Below are 13,363 nucleotides of genomic sequence, written 5' to 3'. Positions count from 1 at the left end.
AGACAAGCTGGTTTGGTCAGGAGATCAGGTTCACAGTGCAAACCAAAACTTCATGCCAAAACAGATCATGCCCATATGGTGTTTGACAAAATGCTAAGGTCACTTAGGCATTTCTTGGAGTGGCCAAAATCTCCAAATCAGTGTCTCTGTGGATGAAAGAGAGGGTGGTGATGTTAGTTGGTGAAATGCACAAACTTGTTAGTGCAAGTCTAGCAGAATTTCAATTCTGGACAGGAAATAAATGGCATTATTTCATGAACCAAAATTAATCCAATGGGTGCATGCTCCTGGACTTAAGGGTTTGGCAAGGGGGACTACCAGTAGAAAAAGTAATCATGGATATAGGAGCAATTAAAATGGTGGGTTTTGTACAAATCATCAAGTTGGTCCAGAATGGAAATGAGGTTGATTCACTCAATATTTTCAAAGAACAACCCTGGATTTTTGCACAAAATGGAATAATATGCTCCTACTGACCTCCCCTAATTGTGGTAGAAGTTTTAAAGAAATATATAAAAGGGTTGTAGTGCAAAATGCACTCTGGACTAGAGAAGAAAAAATGAGTGTAGGGCTCAAAATATTTCATGAATGAAATATATTTTTGCATAAAAGTGATTTAAAAACATCACATGACATCTCCAAATTTTTGTGGAAATTTTAAGTGAATCTATCAAATGGTTGTAGTTCAAATATGGCCATATAACCTTGAAAAACTATTTTCAAGAAGGTAAAGATCAAGCAATTAAATTAGTTAATTAGTTATACTGATAAAAGGAAAGTTTTTCTTGAGAGGTTAAATAAGTCCAATAACATATTTGAAAAGTTTTCTCTTTGGGAAAAACTCATCATAACAGGGAAGGAAATGATTTAAAAAAAATCAAAAAGGAGCTCAGAAATCCAAAGTTTTAATTCCTAGCAAAATTTTAATTTAATAAAACAAGGCCAAATTTTTGGGGTGTCACAATACTATCCCCCTTAAGAAAAATCTCGTCCTCGAGATTTGCTAAGAGCCGTTGTGAAAAATAAATACTCCATATGCATTCGAGCGGTTGTGAGACTGCTGCCGTGGTGCTGTGTGAAATTAATTAATCCGCGTCGTGAAGTGGCAGGTGTAGCAATTCAGGAAAAAGAAGTCTCACTCCAGGATTTTGCGAGGGAAAAACAGTTAATTTTTTTGGAGCATAATGCACAACAAAAACTACATACATTAGTAGAAGCCAAATAATTGACTCGTCGTACAAACTCAGGGTATCACGCATAAGTCACACACATAAATAAATGTTGCAAGGAACAAATACAATAGCGACGTCTAAAATGAAAATGGTAACTGGGTGGGGTCCTGATAAAATGTCTCTGGTAAAGGGATACACTCCTCTTCTATCGGAGGAAGTGGATTGACCAGTCGATGTATGCGTCTCTCCGGGTCGGGTCTCAGTGGTCTGCCGATGGCAATCTGAGGATTTAAATCTGCGAGGCCCTGGAGATAATCCATCACTCGCTGGTTCAAATGCTCTTGAGCAATGATGTACTGGATAAGGTTGGCCAGAACTGGGTCTCTCTCAATACGTCCACCGGGAAAAGATGTTACTTCTCCGGGTGCTGCACGACTCGGAAAGTAATAATATCCTCGTTCGCGGGCATAGGGTACTGCGGATCGAAGACGAGCAATCGCTTCTTTCGCAGCAGCTTCTATGGCCAGGTGTGGGGTTGGCATAGATTTCCCCACGAAGGAAACTTCTATTGGATCTTGGTTAGGGTCTACAGGAGGAATGTGTACTGCTGCCCAATATTCCGAGGTGGATGGGGTGATCCTCGATTTGAACAGCTCGTACTGAGGTGGCTGGGTAGAACCCATGGTACTGCGGGTAAAATCCCACAATATTTTGACAAAGCTACCTGGGGTTGCATCTGGGGTTCTCAGATGAATGCTGGGGCTCGGCATGACAGGAAAAAGCGTGAGTGTTTTGCACAAAGTGAGGGTTGTTGGGTAAGGTCACAAGGTGGTCTTTATATAGCAATGGAGCCGGGTCGTCTTACCGTGGTGAAAGGTAATAAATTTGCCAGCTTAGCTCCAAAGGTCAGGTCAGTGTCGGAGATACACATATCTCATAAAGAGACGTGTTACTGTGGTTGTCATCGGGTTGGTTTTGGTAGTTGTGCCCGGAAAATGTGCAACTATGCGCTGACCAAATATGCAAGGCTACTTATTTATACAGAGGCACAATGACAGGCTGCGTTATTATACACGGTCGCATGATTACAAAGCGAGGATACATTGAAACTTGGTGCTACTCATACGGCTTAGTCTACCTCGTTCATGTCTAAACGGGCGTGCCTGGTGGATGTCGAGGCTTCTCCACGTGTCTCACTGCCGGGATTAGACGGAGATGGCGGGGGAACTGCAGGGTCGGGGTAGTGATGATGACCATCGCGGGGATTGTTGGCCACAACTCCGTTGGAGTGTGCTCCCAAAATGCGACGAAGCACCTCTGGGGTTATCGCAGCACCTTGGCCGATGGCTGGGGCAGATCTTGGGGTCTCGATCTCCAAACAGCACGACTGGGTTGTCGGCGTTGGGCTCGTTTTCTCCTCTCGCCGGGGATCGACGAACCAGCTCTCCACGAGCTGCAATTAAATCAATAGTGATCTGGTCGAACAGTGCCTCTAGTGCACTTACATAGCGCACTAGGTGCAACAATGCGGTGTCCGTCTCGTGATCTCCGTTGGAAACTTGGGGTGGTCTACCATACCCTTCACGTCTGGGGTAGTACTGGAACGAGCGACAGTTAACTCTGGGCGACAAGTGCCTGAGATGAACTATAGCCTCTCGAGCGGCATAGCTGGATGGCTTGTGGCTCAAAGGAAGTTGTCCTTCCAGTGAACCTGTAGGGGCGCTCGGGTGCTAGTCCCCTACCGTAGATGTGCACAGTGGCCCAGAATTGACGGTCTTCACCGCTCATGGGTCCTTGATACACAACATATTCTGGTGGCTCCTCTAACGCGTAGGCACGACGGGTGAGGTTTGCGAGGATGGTCACAAAACCTCCAAGGTTGGTTGCTGTGGTTTCGTTGTGCACTATAGGTCCAGGCATTGTGGCTCGGTTTGGGGTAGCGGCTGTGCTGTGCTGGGTTGAGGCTAGCGTGCCCTTTTTATAAGAAAAAGGGGACGTAGTCTTCCTTCGCACGCTTGCGAGAAAGGACCATTTAGGGGCCAGTCACTGGCGTATGAGTGACAGGTTAGGTTGATAGGTTGGGCACCGACTGCCAAAAAGGTGTTGGGTCACTGTGTGGCTATCTTGCACGAGACGATTGGCTGGGGTTTGGCTAAGGTCTAGTGGGTTGGTTTGCCTAAGTTTATTGACCTGGCTAAGATAGGATTAGCCAATGGTCAGCCTGGCTCTGATACCAAGTCTGTCACGACCGGTTTTCCGGGCAATAAATTTCCAGAAAAGATCGTCGTGCTCATTAGCCCCAGGATTACTGTTAGCTGATGAGGCTCCAACTTGATACAGAAATTCCAAGCAAAATACAAAATATGTAGTACAAGACCATTCTGGCCAGTGAGTACAACAAATGGTTTCTAGTGGTTGATGGCGGAAGCGGGTTGTGAAACATCAGTGTCTATGGGACTCCATTTCCCACGGGAACAGCTGACCAGGTTAATTCCTATCTTCGCGAGGCTGCTATCTCCATTGAGTGGGTTCCGGGGCTGGCATCGCGTCGCTCCTCTCCGAGCAAGAAAATCTAGCCAAGACAATAGCCAGGGACAAGCCAGTGAGTACTTTGAATGTACTCGCAAACATTATGAACACAGGTATAATATAACCATGATGTGCTAAAAATATTGTAAGCTCATGACGTCAGTCACAATGAAACTCAGATGCGTGCAAGCAAGTTATTTATAAAAAATGCAATAACATGGTAGTATAAAAATTTATGAAACAAATAGCAAGCAATGCCACAGTCGGGCGTCTGAGCGACACCACATAAAGGGCTTTAAAAGAAATGCCACAGTCGGGCGTCTGAGCGACACCACATAAAAGGCTTTAAAAGAAATGCCACAGTTGGGCGTCTGAGCGACTCCACATAAAGGGCTTTAAAAGAAATGCCACAGTCGGGCGTCTGAGCGACACCACATAAAGGGCTTTAGAAAAAATGCCACAGTCGGGCGTCTGAGCGACACCACATAAAAGGGCTTTAGGAGAAATGCCACAGTCGGGCGTCTGAGCGACACCACATAAAGGGCTTTAAAAGAAATAATCTTAATGAATATCCCGGAGGTAGAACCATCCCAGAGATACTCGGTAATAACAATAATATCACGGGTTAGTCAACAATAATAATAATCATAGATATCACAAGTCACGAGTAGTAATTCCATTTCTGGTTAACCGTTTCACCTCCGAAGACCGACACTAAGACCGATACCTGACCCATCCTAGACTGTAATCCTTAACCATGGACACGGCTATTCGAATAGGTTTAATATCTCTGCAGAGAGTGTACTCTTTACCCACGAGTAACGGATTCCTTTAGTCCATCGGTCTAATTCCGTCTATGGTCTTTTAATTGAAACACACCTGACTTGCACACACCAGCTTTCACTCGTGTCTGGAATCACCCATGACACCTGTTAAGCAAAACTCTAAGTGGGGAGGCTACAACCTCGCGTAGCATGGGATCAAATTTCTATCGCGCGCTCTAAGGGGTGCCCCCCTCTCGGTCCCAACCAGATACACCCATGCCCCCGGACCAGGTGGCATGCCTACCGGCTACAACCGGTATCTTCCACCATGGCCTCTCTGTACGGTGTGTGCCAAGACAAGGGTTAACAACTTACTGAACCATACCCCACCTACGATAGGGACCAGTGGCAGTACGAAAACAAGTATGGGGGTTACCGGAACAAGACTCGATCTATGGCCGACTCGGGAGGCTTATGAGTTCCCTGCATGACATGTATAACAAAAATATTTCAACCGAAGAAATCACCACTCAATGTACCTTACCATGCCATACCGGACATAACCGTCCCGACGGGGACCGGCGACAAGCTCACGCCTACCCAAGGCTGAGGCTTTCCCGGATTCCTTTTCGGCATGCATGCAAGGCACATGAGGAGGATTACCATCACAATAATATTCATTTCCAACAGCAAGGAAATCACTGATATGCTTCCATGCAAATGATCATGTCACATGAAATAACAAGTCCTCCGAAGTAAGGTGGTGTTATAAACGTGTCAAATAACACACCACAAACATTATGCCAGGGTTCAGAATGCTTGCCTTCATGGTGTGGAGAGGTGGGGGTGCTCTCCAAAATTTTTGAAAGCTTCTTTCTCTCCCAAAAATCCTATCTTCAAGAATATGCAAATAACACCTATTTCAAAAATAGTACAAAAAAGTTGTTTGGAAAATATTCAAATAAATCTTAAAATAAACTAGACAATATTTGAGAGATGTAGGAAAAAGAATTAATTCATTTGGAGTTATATTTAAAAAGTTATAGCCAGTCAAAGTTCTGGTCAAATCTGTTATTTAAATTAAAACAGAAAAGAAAACGTTTCGGAGGGGAATACGCTTTCGGAGCGGGGAAAACGTACTAGGCGTATTACGTCTTCACTTAATCCCACGTGGACAGGCACGGGGTCGCTGATAGTGGGTCCAGGGGGCCCACTAGTCAGGTTTGACTAGTCTCTTTCCCTCTCCTTCCTCTATCCCGAGCGGAGGCGGAGCTCCGGCGATTGTCGCCGGTGACTGGCGGCTCCTCGCGGGGCCCTGAGGGCGGGGATGGATCCGCCACTCCAGTGCGGTCCTCCCGGTGGTCGCAGGGTAGCTGGAGGTGGAGGGAGCTGCCGGCGGCGAGCTCCGCGGCGGAGGAAAGCTTCGGTGGCGAAGTGACATTGTGGCGGCGATGGTTCCCGATCAAAATCAAGTAGTGGGAAAGGTTCATGGGAGGATGAGGAAGTTCCTGGCGAAGAGAACGGAGAGGGGGAGGTACTGGAGGTGCCGTATTGGCCGAGGCGGTGGCGGCGGCCGGAGTTGCCGGAGATGAGAAAGGAGGCCTCCCCGGGTCGAATGCGAGGCAGGGGAGCGCCATGGGGGTAGCATAAGGTCGCATGCGTGCTCGGGGAAGCTCGGGGGGGGGGGGGGTCCATTTATAGCGCGCCAAGGTCGGTTCCACGGCGGTGGGGATAAGCTCTCCGGTGAACCGTCTCTCTGTAGCTAGGGCGACGTGGCGGCGACGAACGCTAGCGGACACCCGTGTGGATGAGCTCGGGCTGTGCCGGGGCCAGGTGGCGAGCCGGGGTGGCTTGGGCAGCGCTGAATGGAGCAGGGGCTGTCGGCGGCGGCGGCGGCTAGCTCTTGGCCTGCCGGGCGTGGCGGGGGCTGCTTGGCGCGTTGCGGTGAGAAGGGTAGCGCGTGGCGAGGTGCTGCAGAGCGAGCCAAAACCGTGGGGGCCAGCGTGTCGGCTCGTGTGCGCGGCTGCAATATGCGCGCTCTGGGCGTGCCCAGAGCACGCCGACCATCTATTCGGCGAAATGCCCTGGCCTACTAGATGGCTTGGTTGGAGCTGAGGATTAGCAGTTCTAGGCTATGGCTTGCAAGGGGATCAGTAGACAAGCTGGTTTGGTCAGGAGATCAGGTTCACAGTGCAAACCAAAACTTCATGCCAAAACAGATCATGCCCATATGGTGTTTGACAAAATACTAAGGTCACTTAGGCATTTCTTGGAGTGGCCAAAATCTCCAAATCAGTGTCTCTGTGGATGAAAGAGAGGGTGGTGATGTTAGTTGGTGAAATGCACAAACTTGTTAGTGCAAGTCTAGCAGAATTTCAATTCTGGACAGGAAATAAATGGCATTATTTCATGAACCAAAATTAATCCAATGGGTGCATGCTCCTGGACTTAAGGGTTTGGCAAGGGGGACTACCAGTAGAAAAAGTAATCATGGATATAGGATCAATTAAAATGGTGGTTGCTGTACAAATCATCAAGTTGGTCCAGAATGGAAATGAGGTTGATCCACTCAATATTTTCAAAGAACAACCCTGGATTTTTGCACAAAATGGAATAATATGCTCCTACTGACCTCCCCTAATTGTGGTAGAAGTTTTAAAGAAATATATAAAAGGGTTGTAGTGCAAAATGCACTCTGGACCAGAGAAGAAAAACTGAGTGTAGGGCTCAAAATATTTCATGAATGAAATATATTTTTGCATAAAAGTGATTTAAAAACATCACATGACATCTCCAAATTTTTGTGGAAATTTTAAGTGAATCTATCAAATGGTTGTAGTTCAAATATGGCCATATAACCTTGAAAAACTATTTTCAAGAAGGTAAAGATCAAGCAATTAAATTAGTTAATTAGTTATACTGATAAAAGGAAAGTTTTTCTTGAGAGGTTAAATAAGTCCAATAACATATTTGAAAAGTTTTCTCTTTGGGAAAAACTCATCATAACAGGGAAGGAAATGATTTAAAAAAAATCAAAAAGGAGCTCAGAAATCCAAAGTTTTAATTCCTAGCAAAATTTTAATTTAATAAAACAAGGCCAAATTTTTGGGGTGTCACAATAATCATATGACTTATGTAAGGACTTCAATATTCTCGGTGATCGTTCCCAACCAGAACTTAGTAGTGTTTTGCTGTAAGACTTCTATGTGGTCACGATTCTCCTGGACATTCTGTTCACATGTATCTTGCAAACCAGCTCATGTTTTCGAGATTGTGATAACCCACAAGTATAGGGTATCATTTGTAGCCTTCTTCGATAAATAAGAGTGTCGGACCCAACAAGGAGCTAAAGGCAGAACAAACATTCCCTCAAGTTCTATCGACCACGGATACAACTCTACGCACACTTGACGTTTGCTTTACCTAAAACAAGTATGAAACTATTTCGCAAGAATAAAACTATGAGTACTTTGCGAGAATAAAACTAGGAATAAAATGCAGGGTAATAAAAGTGGATAGCTTTTGTCAACAAGAAAGTCATTTGTCCCTAGGCAATCGATAACAAGTACCGATAATCGTTCTTGTAATTTTATATGAGGGAGAGGCATTAGCTAACATACTTTCTCTACTTGGATCATATGCACTTATGATTGGTCCCCTACCAAGCATCCGCAACTACTAAAGATCATTAAGGTCGTGAAACCCAACCATAGCATTAAGTATCAAGTCCTCTTTATCCCATACGCAACAACCCATCTGATCGGGTTTAAGCTTCTATCACTCATGCAACCAACCATAAGAGAATCATGAACATATTGCAACACCCTACAGCAGGGGCCCCTCACGCTTGCGCGAGACGGAGGGCATAGTAGGACAACACCATAAATAAAATATATAATCATACCAACCAAGAGCACGATTAACCCATAGGACAAAATGGATCTACTCAAACATCATAGGATAACCATAGATCATTGTGAAATAATATATGGAGTTAAGCACCATGTTTAAGTAGAGATTATAGCAGGGAGAAGGGATGTTACACCGCTTCATAGAGGGGGAGAGAGTTAGTGTTGACGGTAGCAAGATTGTTGATGTAGATCGTCGTCATGATCCTTGCCCTGGCGGCACTCCGACGCCACCGGGAGAGAGGGGGAGAGAGCCCCCCTCCTTCTTCTTCTTCCCTGGCCTTCCCCCTAGATGGGAGGAGGGTTCCCCCTCTGGTCCATGGACACCGAGAGCCCCTCCGAGATGGGATCTCCCTCTCTGTTCTCTTCTGTTTCACGCTCCCCAGATTTGGCCCTTCACGGTTTCTTAAATTCCCTGAGATTCGTAACTCCGATAGTGCTGAAATATTTGCATGATTTTTTCCATAAATTATCTTTCTTGGTCCAGAATAAGGGATCCAACTGACATTCGAGGAGGGCACGATACACCAGGGTGCACCTAGGGCCTGTGGCGTGCCCTGGTGGGTTGTGGGCTCTGTGGGCCTCCGTTTGCGTTGATTCCACCTCCCAAAAATCACATAAATTCCAAAATAATTCTCTGTACATTTTTATCGCGTTTGGACTTTGTTTGATATGGATTTTTTCGATACAAAAAGCATGCAACAAATAGGAACTGGCACTGGGCACTGGATCAATAGCTAATTCCAATAAATCATATAAAAAGTTGCCAAAAATATGTGAAAGTTTTACAATATTGGCATGATACAATCAAAAATTATAGATACGACGGAGACGTATCAACATCCCCAAGCTTAATTCCTACTCGTCCTTGAGTAGGTAAATGATAAAAAGGATTATTTTTTATGTGGAATGTTACCTAGCATAAACTTGATCATATATCTAGTCACAACGTGAATATTAAGACATAAGTGATTCAAAGCAATAGTCTATAATTTGACATAAAGACATCAATACTCAGGCATCCCAATAGACAATCATGGCTTTCAAAGTATCAACGCTGAAGAAAGCTATCCCTACAATAGCATATAATCTTGTCATACTCTATCTTCTTAACACAAAGTATTTATCATGCACAACCCCGATGACAAGCTGAGCAATTGGTTCATACTTTTTAATGCGCTTCAGCTTTTTCAACCCTCACGCAATACGTGAGCGCAAGCCATGGATATAGCACTACGAGTGGGATAGAGTATGATGATAGGGCTAAATATAGAGAAGACAAAAAGTAAGAAAGTCTCACATTGACGCGGCTAATCAACGGGCTATGGAGATGCCCATCAATCGATATCAATGCGATTTCCATGCTATGAATGCACTAAGAGCTATAAGTGTATGAAATCTCAATATGAAAACTAAGTGGGTGTGCATCTAATCCTATAATGAAAAATTCCCACTAATATATGAAAGCTCAATATATGAAAAAATGGTGCGACTTTGAAGCACAAGTGTGTAAAGGATACTAACAATGCCTCTTCTCTCTTTGTTTAATTTTTCTTTTTCCTTTTTTTCTTTCCTTTTTTTATTTTTTTTCATTTTCTTTATTTTTCTTTTCTCCTTTTGTTTTTCTCTCATTGTCCGGAGTCTCATCATGACTTGATGGGGAATCATAGTCTCCATCATCCTTTCCTCACTAGGGCACTTCTCTAAAAATGATGATCATCACACTTCTACTTACTTATAACTCAAAAGGAATAAAAATTACAACTTGGTACCTATAACAAAATGTGACTCTATATGAATGCCTCTGGCAGTGTACCAGGAGGCGCAACGATCTAGCATAACATGTGTAAAAAATGATGCACGGTGGCTGAGCCACAACTACTATGTCAGCTATATGATCATGCAGAGCAATATGACAATGAATGCTCAAGTCATCCAAACGGAATCAGTGTAAGTTTCATGGCAATATTTCTCAAAATGGCCATGGAAAGGCCATAATAGATTGGTATGGTGGTTGTTTTGAGGAAGATATAATAAGACTTATGTGTGATAGAGCGTATCATATCACGGGGTTTGGATGCACTTGTGAAGTTTGCACCGAGTCTCGAGGTGAGAAAGGGCAACGCACGGTACCATAGAGGGTAGCAAATTTTGGAAAGGTAAGAGTGCGTATAATCCATGGACTCACATTAGTCATAAAGAATTCATATACTTATTGCAAAAAAGTTTATTAGCCCTCGAAGCAAAGTACTACTACGCATGCCCCAAGGGGGATAGATTGGTAGGAAAATACCATCGCTCGTCCCCGACCACCACTCATAAGGAAGACAATCAATAATAAATCATGCTCCAACTTCATAGCATAACAAGAGACTATATGTGCATGCTTCGGGAATCACAAACCTTAACAACAGTATTCTTACTAACCACAATTTTTTACTAGTACCGCCGACATATTCCATCTCTATATCGCAAAACTATTGCAAGGAATCAAACATATCATATTCAGGATCCATAAGTTTTATGTAGGATTTCATGACTAACCATGCAATTGACCAATTACTGTTGCCTCTCTAAATGGATATAACCGAAGCATGAGAGTTTAATTTTTTCTATAAAATACCATGCTCTAACAAATATAAGTGAAGCAAAAGAGCATTCTACGAACATTGGTTTTTCTATCTGAAGAGAAACAGGCAATCCAAACTTCAAATGATATAAGTGAAGCACATGAAGCATTCTATAAAGCCATACTAAAAGGATATAGGCGAAGTGCAATGAGCATTATATAAATCAACCATGGGATATCTCATACGAGCATGTTGCATAAAATAAAAGTGAAAAGTAAATGCAAAAGACGCTCCAAGATTTGCACATGTCACGTGAAAAGTAAATGCAAAAGACGCTCCAGGGCATCCCCAAGCATAGACGCTTGAGTCTCCTTGAATATTTACTTGGGGTTCCTTGGGCATCCCCAAGCTTGAGATCTTTCCTCTCCTCCTTCTCCTCATATCGAGACCTCCTCGATATTTGATCACTTCATCCACATAAAACTCACTAGAAAGCTTGGTAAGATCCGTTAGTATAATAAAGCAAACCACTACTCTAAGTACGGTTGCAAACCAATTCATATTTTGTTTTTTGCATTATAGCTACTGTAATATAACCTTTTCATGGCTTATAACACCAATAGAATCAATAGTTTCATGAAAACAAGCAAAACAATGTTTCAAAAATAGAATCTGTGTTAAACAGGACAGTCTGTAGTAACCTGAAGATTCACCATACTTCTGGTACTCCAAAAATTATAAACAAATTATGAAAAAATAAAAAAAAATTATAGCAAGACTGAGAAAAAAGTTTCAGAACCTTTCGGCATTCTAGTAAAAACTGTAAAATCGTGCGCTACAGCCAAAGTTTCTATTTTTGCACTGCACATGCCAACAAGCAATCTACACATCCTAAAGGCAAATATTGGCACATTATTTTTATAATACAATGGAATTGTACAAGGGGATAATTATTTTTTTGAAAAGTTTCTGTAATTCAAGATTCACAAAGTTTCCATGGGCATGAACAAAGTTCAAGGCATGCTCCCGCTTCCACGGTGCTCGTCCTTCTCACTTTCACTTTTCTTTTTGTGATGTTTTAGGTTCCCCTCTATTTTTTTAAACTATATAAAAGCACTCAACAGAAATAAATGACTCTCTAAAACTTTTCGATGGTCTCCCTGGCAGCGCTTTCTTTAAAGCCAATAAGCTAGGCATAAAGTGCCCAAGTAATGGATCCACCCGGATCCCAAGGTATATCAAAGCCAGTTTCAATTAACAATGATTTGACATTTATTAGTGAGCACAAAGTGATGTGTGTCATGTAACAATGAAGTCTAACTCTCTTCCTATGCATAGGCATATCATAGAAGAACAATTCATGCACATCATGTAAATGTCAATGCATAGTATAAGCAGTTTCTTGCAATTTTGTTGTGCTGGAAACATAGAGAGGCAGAGATGTAATTCCTCCCTCATAATAATTGAAAGTAGTAACATCAAGTACATGCATATCATATTCATAAAAATCATCATGAGCAACGGTAATAGGCAACCCATCAATTGAATCCTTAATAAATGCAAACTTCTCCGATATAGTGTAGTTTGGAGAATCAAAAAGATAATAGGACTACCATATGTGGGGGCAAAAGCAACAATTTCTTTCATAACATAAGGAAGTATAGAAAGTTCATCTCCATAAGAAATTCATATTGGCATCTTGGCCACAATTATAGCAAGCATCATTTTCATCAAAAGGGGTATTTCAAAAGAATCAATAGGATCATAGCAATTATCATAGCATCCATCCTTCGGTAAAAACGAAGGGACATTAAACAATGTATGAGTTGAAGAGTTACTCTCATTAGAAGGTGGGCATGGGTGATCAATCCGCTCTTCCTCCTTTTATTCTTTGCTCTCCTCATCATGTTTTACATCCAATGAGCTCACAGTGTCATCAATTCCTTCTTCCGTAGACTCCTGCAAAATATTAATCTTTTCTTGGACAGTAGAGATTTTCTTAATAAATTCATCAATATCCGAATTGTATTTGTCATTATCATAGCAATATTTAAGGATGGCAAAATTTTCAGGTCTATAAACCGAATCATCAAAATCTTCAAACTTCTCGAACAAAAATTCAATTTCATAAGCACCCTTAAAAGCAACAAATTCTTCTATTCGTTCCACATCATAGTAATCATATATACCTCTAGCATAAGAAGCCAAGGTTTCATTATCTATAAATTCACATGAAAAGGGAAGATGTGGAGCGTTCATCCTAACGCAACAAGTATAATCATATCTCAAGCATAGCTCCCGAGCATACCAATGCAACATATGAATTTGATCCCATAACAATTTCCCTTTATGAGTGAAGTGATAATCCCTAAACTATTCATGTTGATCCAACGTTACTCCCATTATCAAGTTGAATGGGG

Source organism: Triticum aestivum, chromosome 3B, assembly GCF_018294505.1.
Source record: "Triticum aestivum cultivar Chinese Spring chromosome 3B, IWGSC CS RefSeq v2.1, whole genome shotgun sequence".
NCBI lineage: Eukaryota > Viridiplantae > Streptophyta > Magnoliopsida > Poales > Poaceae > Triticum > Triticum aestivum.
The sequence above is the reverse complement of the archived record's forward strand: the minus strand, read 5'-3'. Positions refer to the sequence as shown.